At 33.5% G+C, this 25,751-nt stretch overlaps 1 protein-coding gene across 1 annotated transcript in view; it reads left to right on the plus strand.

Moving 5' to 3' along the window:
- Nucleotides 1-15,741: 15,741 nt before the first annotated feature.
- Tbcc (Tubulin-binding cofactor C) overlaps nt 15,742-25,751 on the plus strand; it is an 80,433-nt gene continuing 70,423 nt past the window's right edge. The window contains exon 1 of the mRNA XM_089093231.1: nt 15,742-15,760. The gene's annotated coding sequence lies outside the window, so the exon portion shown is untranslated. The remainder of the gene's footprint in view (nt 15,761-25,751) is intronic.

The following is a 25,751-nucleotide window of genomic DNA, read 5'->3' on the forward strand; positions in this document are numbered from 1 at the left end:
CTTAACTAAAACTAAACTAAACTAGAACTCTAACTGAAACTCTAAGGTAAAACATCAAACTCTTAACTAAAATTAAACTAAACTATAACTCTAACAAAAACTCTAAGCTAAGACTCTAAGTTAAAACTCTTAACTAAAACTAAACTAAACTAGAACTCTAACAAAAACTCTAATCTAAAACTCAGCTAAAACTGAAAACTCTTAACTGAAACTTAACCAAACTAGAACTTTCAGTAAAACTCTAAGCTATGACTCTAAGCTAAAACTATAAATTCTTAACTGCAAATAAAATAAACTTTAACTATAACTAAAACTCTAAGATAAGACTATATGTTAAAACTCTAAACTATTAACTAAAACTAAACTAAACTAGAACTCTAAATAAAACTAAACTATGACTCTAAGCTAAAAACTCTTAACTAAAACTAAACTAAACTAGAACTCTAATTAAAACTCTAAGTCTAAGCTAAAACTCTAAACTAAAACTAAACTAAACTAGAACTTCAACAAAAACTCTAAACTAAGAATCTAAGCTAAAAACACTAAACTCTTAACTAAAACTAAACTAAAATTCTAACATAAACTCTAGGCTGAGACTCTAAGCTAAAACTCTAAACTCTTAAGTAAAACTAAACTAAACTAAAACTCTAAGCTAAGTCTCTAAGTTAAAACTCCAAACTCTTAACTATAACTAAACTAGAACTCTAACAAAAACTCTAAGCTAAGACTCTAAGTTAAACTCTAAACTCTTAACCAAAACTAAAATAAACTAGAACTCTAACAAAAACTCTAAGCTAAGACTCTAAGCTAAAACTCTAAACTCTTGACTAAAACTAAACTAAACTAGAACTCTAACAAAAACTCCAAGATAAGACTCTAAGCTAAAACTCTAAACTCTTAACTAAAACTTAACTAAACTAAAACTCTATGCAAAGTCTCTCTTTTAAAACAAAAAACCCATAAATATAAATATGACTAAACTAAAACTAAACTAAAACTCGAATATAATACTGTACTTTACAAATCCAAGCTCCTAACTATGGACGCACTCACAAAAAGCACAAAAAAACATCTAGTATAATGCTCTAATATAAAGCTCTAAAATCTAAAATATGCAAAAACTAAACTAGAACTGTATAAGAAACTCTAAGCTAAGACTCTACGATTAAACCTCGATACTCTTAGATATTAACTAACACTAAACTAAAAATCTAACTAAGACTCTAAGATAAGACTCTAAGCTAAGACTCTAAGCTCTTAACTAAAACTAAACTAAACTAGAGCTTCAACAAAAACTCTAAGCTAAGACTCTAAGCTAAAAACTCTTAACTAAAACTAAACTAAACTAGAACTCTAACTAAAATTCTAAGCTAAGACTCTAAGCTAAAAACTCTAAACTCTTAATTAAAACTAAACTAAACTAGAACTCTAACAGAAACTATAATATACGAGTCTAAGCTAAAAAACTCTAAACTCTTAACTAAAGCTAAACTAAACTAAAACTCTAAGTTAAGTCTCTAAGGTAGAACTACAAACACTTAACTATTACTAAACTAAACTTCAACTTTAACAAAAACTCTAAGCTATGACTCTAAGCTAAAACTCTAAACTCTTAATTAAAACTAAACTAAACTAGAACTTCAAAAAAAACTCTAAGCTAAGACTATAATCTAAAAACTGTAAACTCTTAATTAAAACTAAAATAAACTAGAACTCTAACAAAAACTCTAAGCTAAGACTCCAAGCTAAAAACTCTAAAATCTTAATTAAAACTAAACTAGAACTCTAACTAAAACTCTAAGCTATGACTATAAGGTAAAACTCTAAACTATTAACTAAAACTAAACTAAACTATAACTCTAACAAAAACTATAAGCTAAGACTCTAAGCTAAAAAACTCTAAACTATTAGCTAAAGATAAACTAAGCTAAATCTCTAATTTAATTCTATAATTTAAAACTAAAAACTCTCAACTATTAATAAAATAAAAAAAAACTTTAACAAAAAATCTAATCTATGGCTATAAGCTGAAACTCTAAAATCTTAATGAAAACTAAACTAAACTAGAAAATCAATAAAAACTCTAATCTAAAACTCTAAGCTAAAAAATCTAAATTCTTAACTAAAACTAAACTAGACCTCTAACAAAAACTCTAAGCTAAGCCCCTAAGGTAAAAACTCTAAACTCTTAACTAAAACTAAACTAAACTAGAACTCTAACTAAAACTCTAAGCTATGACTCTAAGTTAAAACACAAAATTATTAACTAAAACTAAACTAAACTAGAACTCTACCAAAAACTCTAAGCCAAGACTCTAGGCTCAAAAACTCTAAACTATTAACTACAACTAAACTAAAGCTCTAATCTAATACTCTAAGGTAAAACTCCAAACTCTTAATAACTATATCTAAACTAAACTAGAACTCTAACAAAAACTCTAAGCTATGACTCTAAGCTAAAACTCTGAATTCTTAACAATTACTAAATTATAATTAAACTCTAACAAAAACTCTAAGATAAGAATCTAAGCTAAAACTCTAAACTATTAACTAAAACTAAACTAGAACTTCAACAAAAAATCTCTGATAAGAATCTCAGATAAAAAAACAAAAATCTTAGATAGAACTAAACAAAACTAGAACTCTAACAAAAACTCTAAGCTAAGACTCTAAGCTAAAATTCTAAACTCTTAAAGTACCAAGGATACCTAAAATGAAAACTAGTTCATTAAAATGGTCAAGTGCAAAATTACACAGCCATATACGTCTTAAATTAGTGTGAAAAACCGATAATTTATTTTTTAAGGAGAAAGATCACCTGTTTACGTAATGTATTCCAATATGAAAGTTCATGGCCAATTTCAAAAATAAAGAACGTGTGCTGTGAAACAGCAAAAAATGACCAAAAAATAAATAAATCACCATATAGCCTTAGAAAGTGCTGTTTTCTTATATGTTCTGGTAAAACAGAAATCGGAACCTAGTTCAGAAAAGCTCTTTTCGTTGAAAAATACTTTTAAGGAATGCTTCTTGAAAAGAGCTTGGCTAGACTAGGCATAGTCTTGATGTTACTAGGAGTTTTGGCATTCCAGGATCTTTTAACCATGAAGCAGTGTAAAGGTAAAGATTAATGATTCTAAAAGAAATTATCAATATATAGGCTACCCTATTGGTAGTTTTTCAGACCTAATGACTTCCACTGATAGCCTACCTTATGTAGGCTAAGGTAAGACACCTAGTAGGCTGTGTGATTTGCTTGAATATTTTGATATAAATCTACATCATAGTTACTATATAATAGGCTAGTAGCATATACCATTTATGTTTTTATGTATTAGAAATACAAATTACTCGGGTGAGCACTGTTTGAGTAGGACTATTAAAGTCAATGGTTCTTTATGCTCTAAGCAACAAATATTTTCATTTACTCTTATATACTAAGCACTATAAAATCAAACAGTAGGCAATATTGTGTTTCCTTTAAACATGGAGAATGATATAAAGTCTTCTGTATGACTTATTAAACATCAAATTATTATAGAGAAACATGAATAAAGTTATACAGAATGCTTTTGGTTTTCTTATTGAATATATGATCCACTAAAATGTAATACAAAAGAAATTACATTACCCCAGTGATACATAGAGAAAACAACTAAGTCATACAGATGGCCTTTCATAGTTCCAATTGCAGTTCAGGCAACTTTGTGGTCACATATCAATCCTAAAACGTAGTCAACCTACCTGAGAATTTATGTGGCCAGGAAAATTAGGCTTAGGATGCTTCTTCATCAGCAAGTTCCATAGACATTGTCTGTTGTGAGTCAGCTCAAAAATCTTAGTCATCTCTATTGTAATTCAAGTAGACTTTCCAAGTAGGCCTGTCCGCCTAGAGTCTAGGGCATTTTGACCAAGTTTTAGGATTAACATGACCACTAAGTCACCTGGACTTGCAGTCCGCAGTCAGAAAACCCAATCTATAAGCCAAGACAGTTACACCAAAACAGAATTAATTGAAAATTGGTTGACTGAAAAGTTACCTGTCTTTGTGTGCAAACAAATGACAGAGGGTATACCTGTGTAAAGTCTTAGACATGCAACCCAGTTTATAAGCTCAGATAGTTACACTACCATAAAATTCATACAAAATTGGTTGACCCAACAAGTTGCCTGGATTTGCAGGTGAACAAGTGACATAAGGTCTGCCTGCCTATAGTCTCAGACAAGGGTAGCTGAGTTTTAGGACTAACATATGAACATCAAATTGCCTGGATTCACAGACAAACCATCAACAATAATAATAATTGATTGAATTTGCAGAACATATATCCTACAGACCTTCAAAAAATTATGGGTATTTATTAGTGAAAAGGATGTCACACTTATACTAAAGCAATGCAGGAAAAAAAGGTAGTGTTCTAATATCTGGGGAACATGCGAGAAGTTAAGTTTGGTTAATGCTAGTGAAATAAAACAAAATAGGATAAAAATAAAATAGTTTAGAAACAAATTTTGGCTGTATATTGGCACATTAGGAGGGTGGGGATAAAGCATAGCATATAATAAATACATAACCTAAACTAACCTAGGTACCATTTTTCCTCCTAAACCCCAAAAAACTAAAGCTTGAATATAGTTCCTGGAGTGAGAAAGCCCTTGTTTATAGAGCATAAGATAGGAAATTAGTGGGTAGTGTTATCTGTTTGGAGATATTATGTAATCAATTGACAAAAACCATAAAACAGACATAAATTGAAGTTGTCATCCAAGAAAAACAACAAATAAATTGACCGACACTCATAACCATTTAGAAAACATCCATCAAAGTGAGAAAATTCCTGTTTTTTCATTCTCACTGACAAAAACCATAAAACAGACATAAATTGCTGTTGAAATCCATAAGAAACATCAAATAAATTGACCAACACACATAACTGTCCAAACAACATTCATAAATGTGAGAAAATTCATGTTTTTCCATTCTCACTGACAAAAACCATAAAACATACATAAACTGCTGTTGACATCCATTAAAGTGAGAAAGTTCCTGTTTTTTTCATTCTCACTGACTAAAACCATAAAACAGACATGAATTGCTGTTGACATACATGAAAAACATCAAATAAATTGACCAACACACATAACCATCAAACATACATAAATTGCTGTTGACATCCATAAATGTGAGAAAATTCATGTTTTTCCATTCTCACTAACAAAACCATAAAACATACATAAATTGCTGTTGACATCCATTAAAGTGAGAAATGTCCTGTTTTTTCATTCTCACTGACAAAAACCATAAAACAGACATGAATTGCTGTTGACATCCATGAAAAACATCAAATAAATTTACCAACACACATAACCATCAAACATACATAAATTGCTGTTGACATCCATAAATGTGAGAAAGTTCCTGTTTTTTCATTCTCACTGACAAAAACCATAAAACAGACATTAATTGCTGTTGGCATCCATGAAAAACATCAAATAAATTGACCAACACACATAACCGTCCCTTGAAAAATACTGTCTTTCCATTCTCACTGACGAAAACCATAAACCACGTGGTTCTATGCCCATATTTGGTGCCCCCGTGGGAGTATAAGATAGCTCTCTACTTGTGTTTGGACAAATGGTGGGCGTCAGAGGGGTGTTAGTTGCTCTCCAATCACTTTCGACTATTAAAAAGGGGAGTAGCCCTTTCAATTTCCAATCAAATGAGCTTTTGTAGAAGTTTCTGCGACAACGCTTTCTATAAAACCTTATATGACCCCAGGGTATAACTTACAACCCTCTCCTTGAGGGCTCTGAGGGGATTATCATCCTCAAAGACCTAATTTCCAAAACTTTCAACTACGTTGAACAAAATGAATATTTCAAAATTTTGGGATGTTAGTTGCTCTCCTATCACTTTCGACTATTAAAAAGGGCACTAGCCCTTTCAATTTCCAGTCAAATGAGCTTTTGTTGGAGTTTCTGTGACAATGCTTTCTTTAAAACCTTATATGCCCCCAGGGTATAACTTACAACCCTTGCCCTGAGGGCTCTGAGGGAATTATCATCCTCAAAGACCTAATTTCCAAAACTTTCAACTGCATTGAATAAAATGGCTATCTAACAAATTTTGACTGGATGTGTTTGGATCAATGGTGGGCGTGGAAGGGGTTTTAGTTGCCCTCCATTATCTTTCGACTATTAAAAAGGGCATTAGCCATTTCAATGTCCAATCGAATTTTCTACAACAGTGCTTCAATTTCTACATATTGATTTCTACGAATTTTCTACAACAGAAACTTCGATTTTCTACAAATCAAAGTTTCTACAACAACACTAAGAACTTTATATGCCCCCAGGGCAAAACTTACAACCCTTGCCCTGAGGGCTGTGGGGGGGGGGGTTTAATCCTCAAAGACATAATTTCCAGAACTTTCAACTACGTTCAACAAAATAGTTGTCTCAAAATTTTGATTGGATGTGTTAGGGGAAAAGGTGGGTGTGAGAGGGGGGTTAGTTGTCTTCCAAACACCTTCGACTATTAAAAAGGGCACTAACCCTTTGAATTTTCCAATCAAATGAGCCCTTTTTGAAGTTTCTACGACAAAGCTTTCTATAAGAACCTTATATGCCTCGAGGGCATAACTTACAACCCATGCCCTGAGGACTGTGGGGGAGTGTCATCCTCAAAAAAATAATTTCTATCTGGGAATCAACTACGCTTAACAAAATGGCTATCTCAAAATTTAGATTGGATGTGTTTGGGGAAATGGTAGGCGTGGAAGGGATGTTAATTGCCTTCCAATCACTTTCGACTATTAAAAAGGGCACTAGCCCTTTGAATTTCCAGTCGAACGAGCCCTTTTTCAAGTTTTTAATACAACGCTTTCTGTAAATAACTTATATACCCCCAGAGTATAACTTACTACCCTTGCCCTGAAGATGTGGGGGGATTGTCTAACTCATAAATATAATTTCCGGGCTTTCCAACTGCGTTGAACAAAATGGCTATCTAACAAATTTTGACTGGATGTGTTTGGATCAATGGTGGGTGTGGAAGGGGTGTTAGTTGCCCTCCAATCACTTTCGACTATTAAAAAGGGCAATAGCAATTTCAATTTCCAATCGAATTTTCTACAACAGCGCTTCAATTTCTACAAATTGATTTCTACGAATTTTCTAGAACAGAAACTTCGATTTTCTGCAAATCGAAGTTTCTACAACAAAACCTTTCTATAAAAACTTTATATGCCCCCAGGGCATAACTTACAACCCTTACCCTGAGGGCTGTGGGGGGTTGGTGTCATCCTCTAAGACATAATTTCCAGAACTTTCAACTACGTTGAACAAAATGGCTGTCTCAAAATTTTTAATGGTTTTATTTCGGGAAATGACGTGCGTGAGAGGGGGGTTAGTTGTCCTCCAATCACTTTCGACTATTAAAAAGGGCACTAACCCTTTCAATTTTCCAATCGAATGAGCCCTTTTTGAAGTTTCTACGACAAAGCTTTCTGTAAAAACCTTATATGCCTTGAGGGCATAACTTACAACCCGTGCCCTGAGGACTGGGGGGGGGGGAGTGTCCTCCTCAAAAACATAAATTCCAAATGGAAATCAACTACGCTTAACAAAATGGCCATCTCAAAATTTTTATTGGATGTGTTTGGGAAAATGGTAGGCGTGGAAGGGGTGTTAGTTGCATTCCAATCACTTTTGACTATTAAAAAGGTCACTAGCCATTCCAATTTTCAATCAAGTGAGCCCTTTTCCAAGTTTCTATGACAGCTTCTTCGATACGAAGTGCCCTGGTCTAAAGAAAAACATAATAACAAATAATACATTGTGCCAACATCGTTCTTTACTTAGGCAGCGCGATTGTGCTACCTATGATGTCAGACAAATGCATTAAAGTGATTAGTGCTATGTAAGAGAATAAAACTTAACACTTAATCGTCAGATGTGTTGTCGGATGTGTTGTCGGAAGATTTTAACGCTGTATCGTTGAAATTTCGGTTTTATTTGCAGAAAGTTACTGATTTTTTTTTACCGAGTTCACGAAAAGTTCCTAACGGGGGGGGGGGGTAGGAGTCAAAAACTATTCTTGGTCCTAAATCCAATACGTTGGGGAATGGATTGGCGCAAAGGCGCTGACCTTATTTGTTCTAATAAATTAAATTGTCACGGAGACCAGTAGCATTAGGGCCGTCAAGTGGAGAGGATCCCTGCAGCCTGAATCTCCCGAGTCCAAGTGTAATTTAATCCACTTCTGGGCTGTATCCTTTTTTTTACTAAGCAAGATCTGAAGCAAATAAAGGTTAGTCATTAACTGTACAAGTGAAGATAAGACAGGATGTTATTTTTCGGTGTGTCCCATATCATAGTCTTACCTATTTTTTTTTTATCAGTCAATATTACTGTTTTCAGGTTTGTTATTCTTTTCTTCTTCATTGTGTTATTCCACTATTTAAATGTTATTTAAAATTAAATGTTATATTAATTTAGTATTATATTTATATATATATATATATATATATATATATATATATATATATATATATATATATATATATATATATATATATATTATATTAATTTAAATATTATTGTTGTTAGATTTGTTGTTCTTTTCTCTTTTTTTGTGTTATTCCACTATTATACAGTGGGTTAAAAATATTATACTGTTATTAGGATGGCAAAGAAAAGTCTAATTGTTCATTTTTAAAAGGTAAGGCCCATGAACAAATTTGTTATGGTGGCCCAGCTTTCGCTGTCAGCCGTCAAGTGAAGATAGGGCTGAGTGAAACGCCTATTATTTTGCTGCCTACACATTCCCTGCAACCTCTGTGATAAGCTTTAAAAATGAAAACTTAAAAGAAAACTTATTTTCTTGTTGTCCAAAAAATATGAAAAAGGATATTATTTCTAATTAAGTACCCTTCCTTAAATAGATTCTAAGTCCCCCCCCCCCTCCAAAATTTTACTAGCATGCAGTTTCTTGTACAAGTTCAAGAGAAGTGTTTGGTGGAGGATCGCTTCGACCAATCCTATTTGTAACAGGGGAGGGGTTTTTTCAATGCACAGGCGGTGTCAAGTTTAAGCTTCCCTGCAACACAGATCTTATTTTAAAACATAAGATGCTGACACTATCAATACTTGTTAACACAAAAACTATCTTTTTTTTAACCAACTACCTTATCTCTGCGCTACACAGCTTTATCTTTAACTACCCAATAAACAACTACGAGTCGATGCACAACCTTATGCCAATCTAATCGCCGTCTTGCTAGCAGGTACTTATAGAAAATGTGCCAATCCTCTCTCCAATGTCTGTGTTTCTAGCAGAACACGGACAAAGTTGGACATCCACCACATGGCTAACATGGGAGTAAAGTTCATTTGTGATGCAAATGGATGTTATATTTAGATTGAGGATGCAATTCTAGGTATATATATACACATTAGGGGGGGGGGTATATATTCTTTGAATATATAGGCTCTAAGAAATTCCCGAATTTCTTAGAAAAACTGGAAAAACAAGCAAAGAAGTGAAGATAAAATCTCTCTCCCTGCAAAATGCGTTAACTAGGGTTATTCTCCTTAATATGTAGTAAGAATTGTCTTCTTAATATGTTTCCTTATGTCCAGGTGGACTCCTAGGTTTAAAATATTGGTTGGCCGGTTGGCTAATTTAAAGATTTGTGTATACATACACTGTCAGGTTAGCCATCTAGTGGTATCCCGGACAAAGTTACTACCTCTCACTGATAAATTTATCATCCGACTACATACTTGACCAGAGGTTTGACCAAATCGTTGAACTGTTTCAGTAGGATGTTAAAATTTAGTCTTTTTGTGGACCTACTGAGTCTTAATCACATGGGTGTCAGAAGGTGAGGGGGGTTATAGGGTGGATTTTACCCATTTTCTCACCCCCCCCCCCAAGTTTTTAAAAATATCCTTTATTGAGAATTTTCATTAGAAAATGCTTTTGTTGGTGTCTTCATTTAAAAAATTGGAAAATAACAAACAAAATTCTCCCCCCTCCTCTTAAGTTTTGAAAAATACATTGTGCCCCCTCCCCCCACCCCCCGCTCAATTAAAATCTTGGTATTTGACTAAGTGACTGATTTTCTTACTTTACTATGACATGAATTATTCAGATAACAATTCGAGGAAGTATTGAAAAAAAAGAAAAAATCTTCGAGGAGTCGTTACTGGTTATGAATTTTACGTAGCAAAATTCTGGTGACAAAAAATCCGGATATATTTTTGAGAGTACGATGTGCACACGGTTCCCATTAGTTCCTAATTCCTTCGATTCTTCGAAAAGTTTTTGGGGACGTTTTAGATTCCACCATGCCAAACTGGCTTTACAAATTTGTTCACTGTGTGTGACCTCTCCACAGATTTCCGAATCCTTTTAAAATTGACGCAAGTCTTTAAGAAGAACCACAATTCGTTGTGCTATAATATTTGATAGTTATGTCAGGCCACCGACCTGCATTGTAAGTCATTAATTTGACTGCTTATCTTAAAAAAAAAAATGATAAAATTTCTTTTAAGAACATTCAATTTAATTAAAATACATTGGAATTTTCCAACTATTTCCTTGGTCATTTTCACAGTAATTTACGATTCTTCTTAAAAACGACTGGAAAATTTAAAATTTGTTTCTTGTTTTGGTTATATTTGTCACTTTGGGGACTGCACGATTGAATTCCGTTCACGAAATATTGCATTTAATGATACTACAATTACATAAGGCCCTACCCAGGATTTCTTTTCGGAGGGGGTTTTACTAAAAGAAAACCTTCGGGGGGGGGGAGAGGTTATACAAAAAAAAAACCTCAGAAAAGCCATACAAAATTTTAAGAGTTTTTACGAGTCAGACAAACATTTCGGGGTGGGGGGGTACCCCCCCCCCCTCTGGGTGCGGCCGGGCAATTACAAACACAATTAACTTGTTTTAAAGTCTAGAAATATATAATAAGGCATTATATTAGTAAGATACTAAAAAAGTAATAACATTTACTTTGGTCTTTTCCCTAGAATTGTGTCTGTTGAATTCCTTTAAACAAGTCAACAGATGGGTTTTCAGGATAATCCCTCTCGGGAGAACATTCCAAAAGGAGCAGCCATTCTTCAAGTAATCATGGGATGTGTCCACGAGGTAACCCGACCGTACCATAATTCTGCGTGTTTGCCACAGGTGCCAGACAGGTGGCGGTAAAAGTAGATATATCATCAGAGCAAGGGTAGTGGATGTACTTGTGGAAAACAGCCACTGACGCCGCACCAAAACTCTCACTGAGAGGTTGTAAAGCTATCCGATTGGTGCTACAACTCGCTCTTGGGGTCCTATTTAAGATCCTTTGGAGTTCTGCTAGTAAGGGTTGAGGTGTCCCTGTAAAATGCAAGTAGAGCCATAGAGCATATGGTACACATACCCTATTTTGGATACTCTGGAGTGGTACTAGTAGTGTATGAAGAGTCCTAAAAAAAAGTAAGCGTCCATATTTGGCAATATACCTAGGTAATTATCATTATCAGTGTAAGAGTAAAAAGACTAGTTAGCAGGGTTAGGCATTGGGAGAAACTAATATCTAAGCAAGAAGATAAGCCATTAAAGGAAGCATACCAAAAGTGCTTGAATGACAGGAGAAAAAGTTCTTGGCCTAGCCAAGTAAGATAGATTTTAGAAAATTGTGGAGGAGCGAGGCAGGGGACTAAGGGGAGAGTACTATGACGAGATAGGGGAGCGTTAGTTAATCACTCACTTGGTAGAGACGCTCTACATTCTCTCCGTAAGTTTTATTTGGACTTACATCGCGGCCCCGACTCTCGCTCTCGGCGAGGGTTAAGCAAGGTTGAGGGGGGGGGGGCTATTCTTAATGAAAGTTTTAAAAATGAGAAAAAAAATTAGATAATATCGACATAAGAATTTGTTTTTTGACCACAGAAAGACTTGTCGGTAAGGGTGAAGTCAAAGAGAGGTCCGGACTTTCGTCCGATTTATGGAGCGGGGAGGATGAGTTAATTCATGGGTGGGTGTTGGGAAGGAATTAAATGGACTGAGGGGGGAAACTTTGTGGGGTGATGTCGAAGGGAGGAACGGGTGGATTAAGTATTGGAAGTTGAATGGGGATTAAAAAGTTGGTGGGTACAGGTATGGCACATTGGACCATTTTCTATAATCTATTTATTTAGTGATTTGGATTTAAAATATTGTCTTTTTTTATAAATTTTATGTTGTTGTATTTTTGTATTGGCCATGCCCCGTAAAGACTTTTAGTTTTAATAAATATCATATTATATCAACATATGCAACAATAATAAGGTAAAATAAATATGTTATTTTAGGCACGGGGGGGGAGGAGGAGATAATTTTTCACTTATTTCCATAACTCCCTATACAATAGCTGGTCTGCTCTTTTGCACTTTTACATGAGCCCATTTCAACTTATGTTTCCCTCGCGAAATGTATAATTTATTTTTAGTAGGGCTGGGGAGGGGGAGGGGTTAGTAAGAGATTTTTTCTCCGAGGAAGTATATTAATACTCGATATTTTTGCAACGTCATTTCAAACACGCTAATTTGCGTCTGGACTTATTTTCAATATAAATGTTAATGTTTATTTTTGTTTTTAGTATTATATGGAGATTTAACTGTTGTTTTTTGTGGCCCATTTGTTAATAAAAAGAAGAAAATGTTATATAGAAACTATAAAACTCGGTAAGAGAAGAACATTCTTTCTTCGGGTAGAACGTTCTTTTTTTCTTTCAAAAGTCCCAAGGATTGTATATTCCCAATGGTTTGTCGGGTTTAAATTTTTTTTTTTTTTAGCCCTACCCCTTACGAGAATAATTTTTTTTTACCCTATTAAATGTGAAACAGGCAAGCAGTAAACTGAAAGGTTCAGAAGATAGCTTAAAAAGACCAGTAAAATATTAATGATTCGATTCTGGGCCATTAGATTCACAGTCAGCCCTCTCGAGCAAGGCTTCGTGACTCAGAATCAGACGGGACTAATTACCTGGTCACTATGAAAGAGCCCAGGCCTAAAACCTACGGATTCTGTAGAAGGCTGAAAAGACTCAGTGAAAAACTATTGAAACAATCCAGGGCCATTTAGGTGTAGTGACGGGTCGTTAGGTGACTTGAAGTATGGATACGACACTTTAAATCAAGCCTGAAGTAATAGCCTATCGCCAGTCGCCCTGGCCATCCCCCTATGTTCAGTTTTGTCAAACTTTGAAGAAAACATCCCTCGCCGGTCGCCCAATCTTTCAAATTGATTACAATGTTGCCAAATTGTGTCTCCTTTAACCTAAAGGACTATTACAAAAAACTTTAACACAATTGACTCACAGCAGCAAAGATTCTAAGGGGTCAGACACTACTTTTTGGGACTAAACCTTATCTGCTTGACTAGTAGCTCATTTTAAAGCCCTTTTTTCGCTGATTCATAATATATACGTCTTACCGTGTTTAAATTCTTGAATTTAATTTAGTTCCCAAATAAAGTTTTTTTAAGAAATTCAACATCCTTGTCTTACAAAAAAGCGGGCGATGGCCTTGCTTTGGCTTATTATGTCCTATACAGTGTTTCTATGAAGTGAAAAGCAATTTACCATAACATTTAGTATTTCCTTCATTGCTACAACTCTTTGTGACTTTTTTATTTAACCAGGGCGATTTTCTTATCGCCCTAGTCTTAAAATTCACGCCATAAGGTCAAAGAATGAGAAAAAGGTTCCTATTCTTCTCAAAACGTGTAGTGCTATCATCAGACGGATGAGAAATTCCATATGAGCTGTCACTCGCCACAAATCGGAGCACAATCACAATTGACTCACAGCAGAGTATATTCTAAGGGGTCAGACACAACTTTTTGGGACTAAACCTTATATGCTTGACTAGTAGCTCAATTTAAAGCACGTTTTTCTCTGATTTATAATATTTACGTCTTATCGTGTTTTAAAGTCTTGAATTCAATTTAGTTCCCAAATAAAGTTTTTTTAAGAAATTCAACATCCTTGTCTTACAAAAAAGCGGGCGATGGCCTTGCTTTGGCTTATTATGTCCTATACAGTGTTTCTATGAAGTGAAAAACAATTTACCATAACATTTAGTATTTCCTTCATTGCTACAACTCTTTGTGAATTTTTTATTTAACCAGGGCGATTTTCTTATCGCCCTAGTCTTAAAATTCACGCCATAAGGTCAAAGAATGAGAAAAAGGTTCCTATTCTTCTCAAAACGTGTAGTGCTATCATCAGACGGATGAGAAATTCCATATGAGCTGTCACTCGCCACAAATCGGAGCACAATCACAATTGACTCACAGCAGAGGAGATTCTAAGGGGTCAGACACTACTTTTTGGGACTAAACCTTATCTCCTTAACTAGTAGCTCATTTTAAAGACCATTTTTCTCTGATTCATTATATATACGTCTTACTGCGTTTAAAAGTCTTGAATTCAATTTAGTTTCCAAATAAAGTTTTTTTTAAGAAATTCAAAATCCTTGTCTTACAAAAAAGCGGGCGATGGCGTTGCCTTGGCTTGTTATGTCCTATACAGTGTTTTTATGAAACGAAAAACAATAAGCCTTAGATAATGTGAGATTAATCGTATAGGAGGAAAACTACCCCTTCCTTATCCCCGTCTCTACCTCAAGGTCATAGAAATTTTGGAGGGTACTCATTCGATCCTGAATCAGTGTTACATAGCAATTTTCTTTCACTAAGTTGTTTTTTGCAAAACGCGTCTATTAAATTTTGGTTACTTTGGGCTGTGGTTACAGGACCATGACTCCTGTTTTTGTTATTGCGATTTTTCAGCCGTAATACTGCAAGCAGTACTGTGAGATTAATTGTATAGGAGGAAAACTGCCCGTTCCTTGTCCCCCTTTCCACCTGAAGGTCACAGAAACTTTGGAGGGTACTCATTCAATCATAAAATGAGTCCTTTTATTATGAATGGAAAGTGATTGGAGACCAAGCAGACACTGGTTGTATTTTTGGTGAAGGAAAGGGGGTAAACACCGGTTCCTAACTATTTTGTGCTTTCTTTTCAATTGGTCGATTTTATGTCTGCTCAATTTTGCGTCTTTTAAGAAATTATCAGTTGACACAGTGCCCAAAACCCAAAATCTGCTTGTGTTTCGTGCAAGTGTCAAATTTCATAATTGTAAATAGATATGATAGCTGAATTGCCATGCCATAGAGCTATGACAATAATTATCAATTCCACAGGGACGAGGACAAGGAAGCTGCAAAGGTTGAATAAGGAAACGGCTTTTTGATAATAAATTTTGAATAGTTTAAGAAAGGCCTTGTGAAGATTCGATTGATCATAAGGCAAGACCTTTTTCAGTTGAAGAAAAAGCTTTAGCCTATATGAATTTGTCGTTTAGTCGAGATTTGACAATAATTGAAATCAAATAAAATTATTTACTTATTTCTCATTTATTGGTATTTTTTCCTACCAAAATTGACCTGGCATCATTTTGGATATTCTCAATATTAATCTAAGCCATTGCTGAATGACTCGATAATCTACTGACAACATTATTCAAGCAATTTATTTTCGACTTCTTGAAATATATACTATTGACTAAAACAAACATATTGACTAAAACGAATCTCTACCATAACGACTTTGTGACTAACAGAAAGAACAACAACATGGAATGCGTTCTACCATATGCTGGACTGAAGAATTTGGGAAATTCATGCTACATCAACGCTGCTTTACAGGTAAAATATTCATTTCATTAATCTACCAATAATCTACCAAGCGTGAAACTACCACAAATCAGCATGGATAAATAGATGAAACCCAAAACGAACAGAAATGACAATAAATAACCGAGCCAAACTCAAAAATAGCAGAAATTAACATAAGTTGGGCTCAAAACCCCTATGCCTTCTAATTTGCCCCTTACTGAAAAAAATACAAATGAATATACATTGTCAGTTTAATATACATTTACTGATATTAAAGTAATCAAAATGTTAACATTATTTGTTTTATTAAAGTTATAAAAGTAAAAACATCTATATTTTTTTCAGTAAAGTGCAAATTATGTTCTGGCCTTGGGAAGGCATAGGGGATTTGAGCCCAACTTATGTTAATTTCTCCTCGTTTTTAGTTTGACTCGGTTATTTATTGTCCTTTCTGTTCGTTTTGGGTTTCATTTATTTATCAATGCTGATTTGTGGTAGTTTCACGCTTGATAGATTATTTGATTTTACTTTTGCTCATTTTTTGCTTAATGGAGTTCTTTAATTTTCTTTGAAAAACTCACTTTTTGGAAAAAGTTTTTTTTATTAATCCTCATAAAAAATAATTACCCATGGAAAAATATATCCATGAAAAAAAGTATACCTTGGAAAAAAAAAAATCCCAAAACAACTTGGAAGTATACCTCTGTTTTTCGATATATTAAAAATATCCTCATGAAAAAACAATTACCCATGGAAAAATGTATCCATGAAAAAAAATATACCTTTAAAAAATGATTCATTTGAAAAATATCTCTGTTTATTAATGTACAAATATATCCTCATGAAAAAATTACCTATGAAAAAACATATCCATGAAATAAAAATGCCCTCAAAAAATGATTCATTTGAAAAAAAATATATCCATGAAAAAATATATACCTTGGAAAAATGATTCATATGAAAAATAAACCCCAAACTTACTAGGCAGTAGACATCTGTTTGTCGATATCCGACAAATATCCCTATGAAAAATTATTACCCATGGAAAAATATATCCATGAAACAAAAATATACCTATGAAAAAATCATTCATTTTAAATGTAAACCCAAAAACAACTTTGAAGTAGACCTCTGTTTATCGATACATCATTACTATCTTCATGAAAAATAATCATCCCTGGAAAAATATATATCAATGAGAAAAATATACCTTGAAAAAAAGATTCATTTGAAACATATACCCAAAAACAACTTGAAAATAAACCTCTGTTTATCGATATATTAAAAATATCCTCAAGAAAAAGAATTATCTATGGAAAAATATATCCATGAAAAAATAAACCTTGGAAAAATGTTTCATATGAAAAATATGCCCAAAACATCTTGGAAACAGACCTCTGTTTATCGATATACTAAAAATATCCTCATGAAAAATTATTACCCATGGAAAAATATATCCCTGAAAAAAAATATACCTTGAAAAAATGATTCATTTTAAATATATACAAAAAAACAACTTTGAAGTATACCTCTGTTTATCGATACATAATTACTATCTTCATGAAAAATAATTATCCTTGGAAAAATATATATCCATAAGAAAAATATACCTTGAAAAAATGATTCATTTGAAACATATACCCAAAAACAACTTGAAAATAAACCTCTGTTTATCGATATATTAAAAATATCCTCAAGAAAAAGAATTATCTATGGAAAAATATATCCATGAAAAAAACAAACCTTGGAAAAATGTTTCATTTGAAAAATATGCCCAAAACAACTTGGAAACAGACCTCTGTTTATCGATATTTAAAAAAATATATTCATGAAAAATAATTGCCGATGGAAAAATATATCCATGAAAAAATATATCTTGGAAAAAATGGTTCATTTGGAAAATATACTCGAAACAACTTGGAAGTAAACCTCTCTTTATTGATATATTAAAAATATTCTCATGAAAAATAATTACCCATGGAAAAATATACTCACAAAAAAAAAGTTGAAAAATTTTTTTCGTCCGAAAATTTTTTAAGTAAAACAAATATGTTACTACAAACAGTATCTCTCTAATAGCAAAAATCACGACTTAAATATCTATACCATTCTCGTTTTGTATTTTGAAAATATTAAATGTGAATTTTTTGTTTTAAGTATATTTCATGTCATAAAAAGACATTTCAAAAAAGTGGAGAAAAACAAAAGTTAAAAAAATTTAAAAAATAAAACAAAAAAAGTACAAAAAATGGGGAGGGCAAAACTTTGGGAGAAGGGCATTGGATCCCTTGACGGTAGGGACATAGATCACTAATGGCTGCTGTATCATTGCCAAAAATGTATACGACTTTTTGTATCCTCATGAAAAATATATAAAAAAGACCTCTGTGCTGGAAGTAGACCTCTGTTTATCGATATATTAACAATATCCTTATGAAAAATAATTAACCATGGAAAAATACATCCATAAAAAAATATACTTTGATGAAATGATTCATTTGAAACATATACCCAAAAACCACTTGGAAGTAGACCTCTGTTTATCGATATATTAAAAAGATCCTCAAGAAAAAGAATTATCTAGGGAAAAATATATCCATGAAAAAAATATACCTAGTAAAATGATTCATTTGAAAAATATACACAAAACAACTTGGAAGTAGACTTTTATTTATCGATAGATGAAAAATATCCTTATGAAAAATAATTACCCATGGGAAAGTGGAAATAATTGTCCATGATAAAAAAAAATACCTTGGAAAAATAATTCATTTAAAAAATATACCCATAACAACTTTGAAGTAGACCTCTGTTTATCGATATATTAAAAAATATCTTCATGAAACATAATTATCTATAGAAAAATATATCCATGAAAAAATATATCTATGAAAAATGATTCATTTGAAAAATATACTCAAAACAACTTGGAAGTAAACCTCTGTTTATTGATATATTAAAAATATTCTCATGAAAAATAATTACCCATGGAAAAATATACTCACAAAAAAATGTTGAAAATTTTTCTAAGTCCGAAAAATACTCAATTAAAAAAAAATTATTACTACAAACAGTATTTTTTCTAATAGTAAAAATCACAACTAACATATCTATACCATTATCATTTTCTTTTTGAAAATATTAAATGTGATTTTTTCGTTTTAAACATATTTTCTGTTATTTTAAGACATGCAAAAAAAGTGGAAAAAATATAAAAATAAAAGTTAAAAAAAGTTGAGAAAAATAAACTTAAAAAAAGTACATAAAAATGGGGGAGGGGCCAAAATATTGGGGGATGGGCTTTGGGGTCCTTGGAGGCTGGAGCATGGATGACTAATTCCTGCCGTATCATTGCCTAAAATGTATGCGACTTTTTGTAAGAAGAATTTGTTGAAGCTCCAATAGTATGCCCAGTAAGGGCAGTGTTAAATCCATAACCACCCCACTTCTTGATTTCTAAGGATTGTACTGGATTTCTAAGGATTGTTCTGGATTTCTATATTAAAATTCTTTTCTTGGCACCTAAACTTTATTAGTTTCAACTCTATGGATACTGCAATACCAAACAATATTTTACATTAGCCACCCTCCTCACTTGGAACTTGTGTATTACAGCGACCATAGCCAAGAAGTGAAGTTAGGTCAATCGAGTGAATTGACTTGTAAAAGGATGAATATATTCTAATAATATTCTGACATTTATATAATGTGATGCGGGAGTCAAAATTCCCTCAGACTTACCTTTAGCTGGTAAGCAATTACGGTTTCAACCCTTTACTTGTTTCATTCAATGCAAATAAAACAAATTATTCTTATTATTTTCATTTGGTTTTATCTGGATATTCATGTCCTGAGTTAAGAGCCTTCATACCATTTGAATTCTATAGGCTTACTGAAGTTACACGATAATTTTGGGTCATTGACCTACATTAATTTAGGTCTCAAAAGGTATCTCATTTTGAATAAATTATGTGTAATCAGTATCTGTTGATACAGCCCACAGGCTGTAAGTTCGATATTGTGTTCTTTTCTGGTCTGAATATAAACTGTTCTGGTCGTTTTATACAATTTTATCCAGTATTGCATACACCTCCAGTACTATTGGATTGGTAATCATAAGTTCTAGTCCCCTTTTTATATGTCAAAGTGATCAGAGCGTAGCTACTCCCCCCCCCCCCCCCTCACACAAAAAAAAAAACTTTGTTTTTTCCCGAGATGTACACAATAGATATTTTGAGACAGTTCTTTTTATTCAAAACAGTTCAAATACCATATAACAAGGCTTTTGATGTTGATACAAACCACCAGAGCCTGAGGCCGAGGTTTTTAAGTTATGCCCCTGTTGTATTTAAGGCTCCTATCGAAGGGCTGGCTGTATAAGCCTTAGAGGTGGTTATTTTGGTTGAAATTGGAAGCTCTAATTCCCTTTTAAGAGTCAATAGTGATGGAAGTAGTACCCCACCCTCTTTTCATCAAACGCATCTGATTGAAATTGTGCGATGGAAATTTTCGTTTGAATAGTCTAAAGAGCATACAACAATGCTTCTAGGGTTGGAACATCCCCCCCCCCAGATCCCTGGGGTAAGGGATGTAAGTTGTGCCCTGGAGGCACATAAGATTCTTATGGAATACGTGGTCATATTAAATACAGATGGGCCTCGTTTGATTTTAAATTGGAAGTTTGTGCCCTTTTTAAGAGTGAAAGTGATTTGAAAGACCCCCCCCCCTCCCTCACGCCCATCATTTACCATAACAAATATTCAAACAATGTTTTGAGACATGAATGTTTTCACTATTGTTGAAATGTTTAGTAATTATGCGCCGTAATAGTTGTAGTAGCAGTAGTAGCATTAGTAGCAGTATACAAATAGTACTTTGTTTTTCAACATCTCCTTCAACATACGATAAAATTTTTAACTTAATACCATTAACCGGTCCTGAAGCATTGCTGATGCGTCCTCTTGACAGCCTATGTGGGCATAGTGTGTTTCGATTTATTTCAATACAGTTACAATATTGCCCAACATTTTCGTAGCAGTAGCAGTAGTTTTAGGAGTAGAAGCATTAGTATTATGATGCAAATATTGTCTTATGGTTATTTCAACATCCCCCACAACAAGCGTTGTAAGTTTTAATTTCACACACGTAACTGTTCCTAAGATATTGCTGATGTGCCCTTTTGACAACCTGCATACGGATGGCAGGTTGTCATCCGTACAACAGAAATATTCTCTGAAAATTTCACCTTCACATCTTCATAGGTTGTGGATTTTGAGCTAGACAGAAGACACTGTATGTATTAATTTAATGCTGCTTCTACGGTTACTGTAACTAACGACACTAATGGAATTAAATTTAAACTCTTAGGGAACGTTTAGGAGGAGTTTCAATTAAACGAATAACCTATGTGCATGCAGGTATTAAAAGGGCATTTAAGCACTATTGGGCATATAAGGACACAGACAGCCATGCTCTACCATAGCTAGTAATATCATGATATTTTAAAGGAGTTAATTTGATTGAATTTTAAAAGTTCTAGTGCCCTCTTAAGAGTCAAAAATGATTAGAGGGCAATCAGCCCTCCTCTTTAGCTCATAATTTTCCAGACACTTCCAATCATAATTTTAAGACAGCCAGTTTGTTCAGCATAACTGAATGGTCTAGTAACTATACTCTAGGGTTATTGGGTAGGTCAACCTCCCCCCCCCGCCCGGTTATGTAATTTGCCCATTTGCCCATTGTAGGTCAACCCCCCACTGTTATGCAATTTGTCCATTATGCTTAAAAACTAAATGTTGCTTTAAAATTAAATCAAAACACACTGTTTATATGCTGGTTGCCAATAGGACATCTCAGCGATATACCAGAAACAAATGAGGGTATTAAGTTCAAATTTTCGGGACTACTTCTATTATTACTTCTGCTCTTAAAATTTTACTAAATTAAAAGAATGAATTTTACTAAATAAAATAAATCAAAGAGTGTCTTGCTTTAGTTAATGAGTGACTCTTTTTTCTGGTTAGTAAATTGAAAACTGAAACCAGAAATTTAATGCGCATGCGTTTTTGTAAAGTTTTTTCGAACATTTTTAGGCTGAATTTTTGGTATTTCAGACAGGAAAAAATATCAACGCTAAAGGCTACATTAGAACACATATTCTATTTAATTATTTAGACAAAAAAAGTACAGTTTTGATATTAAATGAAAGTAAAGTCACAGTACAAATAAAACAATAGCACTTTTTTCTCGAATACAAGAAAGGGACGACTTAAACCGAGTAAACTTCTCTCTGGATGGAAGAGTGGCTTTTGTCCCCCTCTATCATCCACTCGAAAGTTTTAACTGATTACTTGTAATTACTGACCAATTACTCATGTTTATGTGGCACCGTTGCATTCGACCATCCAGTTTGCTGCTAACGCTTGCGAGGAGAAAAAGACTGCTAGTATGCCTAAACTGTGATTTTATTTGCTTTTGGATGAAAAATTTTAAACCCCTGCTGAAGACTTCAACTATGAAAGAAAGGGCTAGGGAATTTTATAAGCAATTAACATTTGTTATTCAAAGACTAAAACACTGTAAGAAACAATATTTAAAAAATTGTTAGGCAGATCGTGGGGAAAGGAAAATTTTTATATAATTTTCGAATTGAGCATAAAATTTTTTATTTGAATCCTGTGCTTTATATCTTGAGTCAAATCAGTTTCGGTTCCTCAGTGTATTTTATTTCGTCTCAATGATGGCAAGCTCAGACACGCTGGTGTAATGGTCTCAAGCGGTCTCTTGGTTTGCAAAAACCGTAAATAAGAATATGGAATGCCATTGATTTTACATAGATGTAAAAACAGAATGAAAAAACCGTCAGTCTGACTTTTTCCTACTTGAAAAAAGATAAGCAATAAAGTTTGTCTAGACTAAGCGAAATTTGTAGAGGCTGGAAAATCTTACTTTCAGCATGTCTCAACTTATTATGAAAGTGCTACCCTTATTTCGTGTGAGTAGTGAATTCTTAACCAAACTGCTCTTTGCTTTGAATCCTTGGGTCCTGCAGCGTTAATTGGTACAGGGCTGGTGGGACCTCTGCCCCCTAGATTTTGAAAAAAATACCTTTCTTCGGGTATTTTCATTTAGAAAAAAAGCGACAGTTCCTCCCCCTAGTTATTGAAAAACATATTTGCCCCCAACCCTAAATTTTCGTAGATTGGTGCGATTGCGCGAGTCTATTAACAACTGTTTCAAACACCGAACATTTTTGTTTATGTTTTTATGCCTTGCATTAATCTCTAATATTTATGTCATTATAAATGTAAATCATATCACCTTAGGAAGCGATTATGCTAACCTTCTTTGATGATCAGGAATTATGCTTACCTTTGTTGATGATCAGGAATTATGCTAACCTTCTTTCATGATCAGGAATTATGCTAACCTTCTTTGATGATCACGTATGCTGACATCAGGAAAGATATAAGCATTTTATTCCGAAGTTGAATTTGAGAAGAGAAGTAACTAGTAACCAACTAGTTTAATTCATCGAAACAAAATTCCTGACCAATTACCAACAAACTTTTCTTTTCTACAACTTCTTTATAGGAAGGTAATTTTTACGCCTTTTTTTGATTATTGCATTTGATAATTTTTGGTTTTAAAAATTGTATTTAAACTATCAAAGAGCTGCTTCATAGGCATACATATTTGGCCAATTGCAAGGCTGTACCCAGACGGGGGTTAGGGGGATTTTAACCCCTCCCGAAATATTTTTTTTACTCGTAAAAACGTAAAAAAATGGATATAAACAAATTTTGTATGCATTTTTGAGTTTTTTTTTATGTACCCCCCCCCCCCGAAAAAATCTTTGGGTAAAACCCCCTCCAAAAAAAATTCTGGGTACGGCCTTGGCGAGTTTTGATTCCTCATTTCGTTCTATTCGTTTCCTAACTCACTTTTATTCCCCCCCCCCTATATTTTGATTATTTATCCCTTTTTGATAAAATATCAGAGTAAAGGTACCGATTGAGTTCTTCAGAACCATGCAAGTGTTTGAACTTTTTGGCATATCCAAGTTTTCTTTTTTGCGGACCGATAGTGTCCGGGAAATAATTGAAAAGTTTCAAAAGGAACCTAACGGCTATGAAAGGACATTTATATGAAAAAAAGGAAGAGAATCTTAAAAAGATTTAATTTCTCTCATGTTCATTTTGGCTAGAGAGTACCTCTAGCCAAAGCATTTCTTTTGAAAGCATTTCTAGTGTTGCATCCTTATTAAATTCAAGTCAATTCATGGTTAAAGGCAAAATCATAAGATTAAACTTCTGTGATTTTTTGTTCAGTTGTATATAATATAATACGGATGTTGTTTTAGTTTTATGGACAAACTTACCTATTGCTAATCAGCAAAGGCAGATCCAGGACTTTTTTAGGGGGGGGGGGGGGTAAAATAGTTTGATCCGATAAACTTGCTTTAGGAGTAAGTTTAATTAACGCAAAACTGCGTTAATTAAGTAAATTACACTACTTTAGACTACGTTAGGGGGGGCACCCACTCCCCTCCCCTGGATCTGCTACTGCTAATCAGGTTTGCAATAAATATATTAACTTGTATTTAGCTTTCAATCATTCTTTGCTCTATAAAATGGACGTTCGATCCAGTTAAGGATCAAGTGCTATTACAAAACAAAAGTTCCACGTAATTTTAGTTGGTTCATATTTACAAATAATTTCGCTGTCTTGTTTTAACACTGACCAAGTTTTATTTTTCTCATATAAGTGATGGAGTCTGAGGATGGACCCTCCTCTATTATTCAGAATTCTTCTGAAGAACTTATAAAATACTCTAAACTGTAACTCTTTCAGGCAGTTGAACCGCCTTGCTTGGCTGGAACTATTTTTCATAATTTAATTGCCTTAAATCTTCAGAGTATCTCTTGGTTCAGCCATGGTTAATAATGATGACACAAAAGACACAAGATTAATAATATAGATAGGTTAAATTTAGTAGAAATTGAGTCTTTGCTGGCTTCAGGACATTTGCCCAAATATACCGAGAGATTTATTTAATTAATATTTAATAAGATTTATTTAATATACCAAACGAAACAACAACTCCAGTTTAACGGGAATCCCGGGAAGCAAAAAACTTGTCCGCGAGGGAGTGACAGAAATACAATAAAACAAGATTACAAATCCAGAAAACCTCTGATACATCCTATGAAGCATAGAAAACGTCGATCGGACTAGAACAAACAATGGGTTACTAGTCTCTGCAAAGGACCAAGAATAGTGATCATGGACCAGAGACCTCAGAGTTGCTGATATCTAGTAATCTAGACTACATGTTACATATGTAACATGTAGTCAACAATTTTATTGCAAAAGTTTAAAAACAACAACCGATCTTACAACTAAAACATACAAACTCTTTAACATGACTGAAGCAGGGGTACCCACAGATATTTGTTGAATATGGGAGAAGTCTGCACAAAATCGTCTGGGAGCAAGGCTTACGTTAAATTGTTCTAAGGCCTAGGTGCCCTTGCATTAAAACAAGTTGGTGTTTTCACATATTTCTCAGAATAAAAGTTTAATGTTCCTAGGAAATATCCTAGTTAACCAATGAAGATGTGACATAGTTTCTCAAGATACGAATAAAAAAACATTTGGAACAGTTTTTTTTTTTAAAACTGGTTTAAGTCAATTAAAACTAAAAATCTTGGCAATAAAATAAGAAGTGCGCTACTGTGAAGGATGTTGGACCTATCTAAGTATAGCAAAAAGGAAAAGAATTTGTCAGAGCGTAATACTTAGAAAAAAGTTGAAAATACTAAAAATGGACATGCTGTATTATTTTAAGCATATAGTTAACCATATATTAGGTAGTTCTGTAGTAAAATTTATCGTGATCTTTCGCTATTGCTGGTCAAAAATTCTAAACATTATTATAGCCAGGACGCTGGCACAACAAGTGGCCAAGAGGTGGTCAATCTCGAAAAACAAAGATATATTTAAAAAAAAACGTATAAAA

This window comes from Artemia sp. Qi Xiang Cuo, chromosome 8, assembly GCF_049724085.1.
Source record: "Artemia sp. Qi Xiang Cuo chromosome 8, ASM4972408v1, whole genome shotgun sequence".
NCBI lineage: Eukaryota > Metazoa > Arthropoda > Branchiopoda > Anostraca > Artemiidae > Artemia > Artemia sp. Qi Xiang Cuo.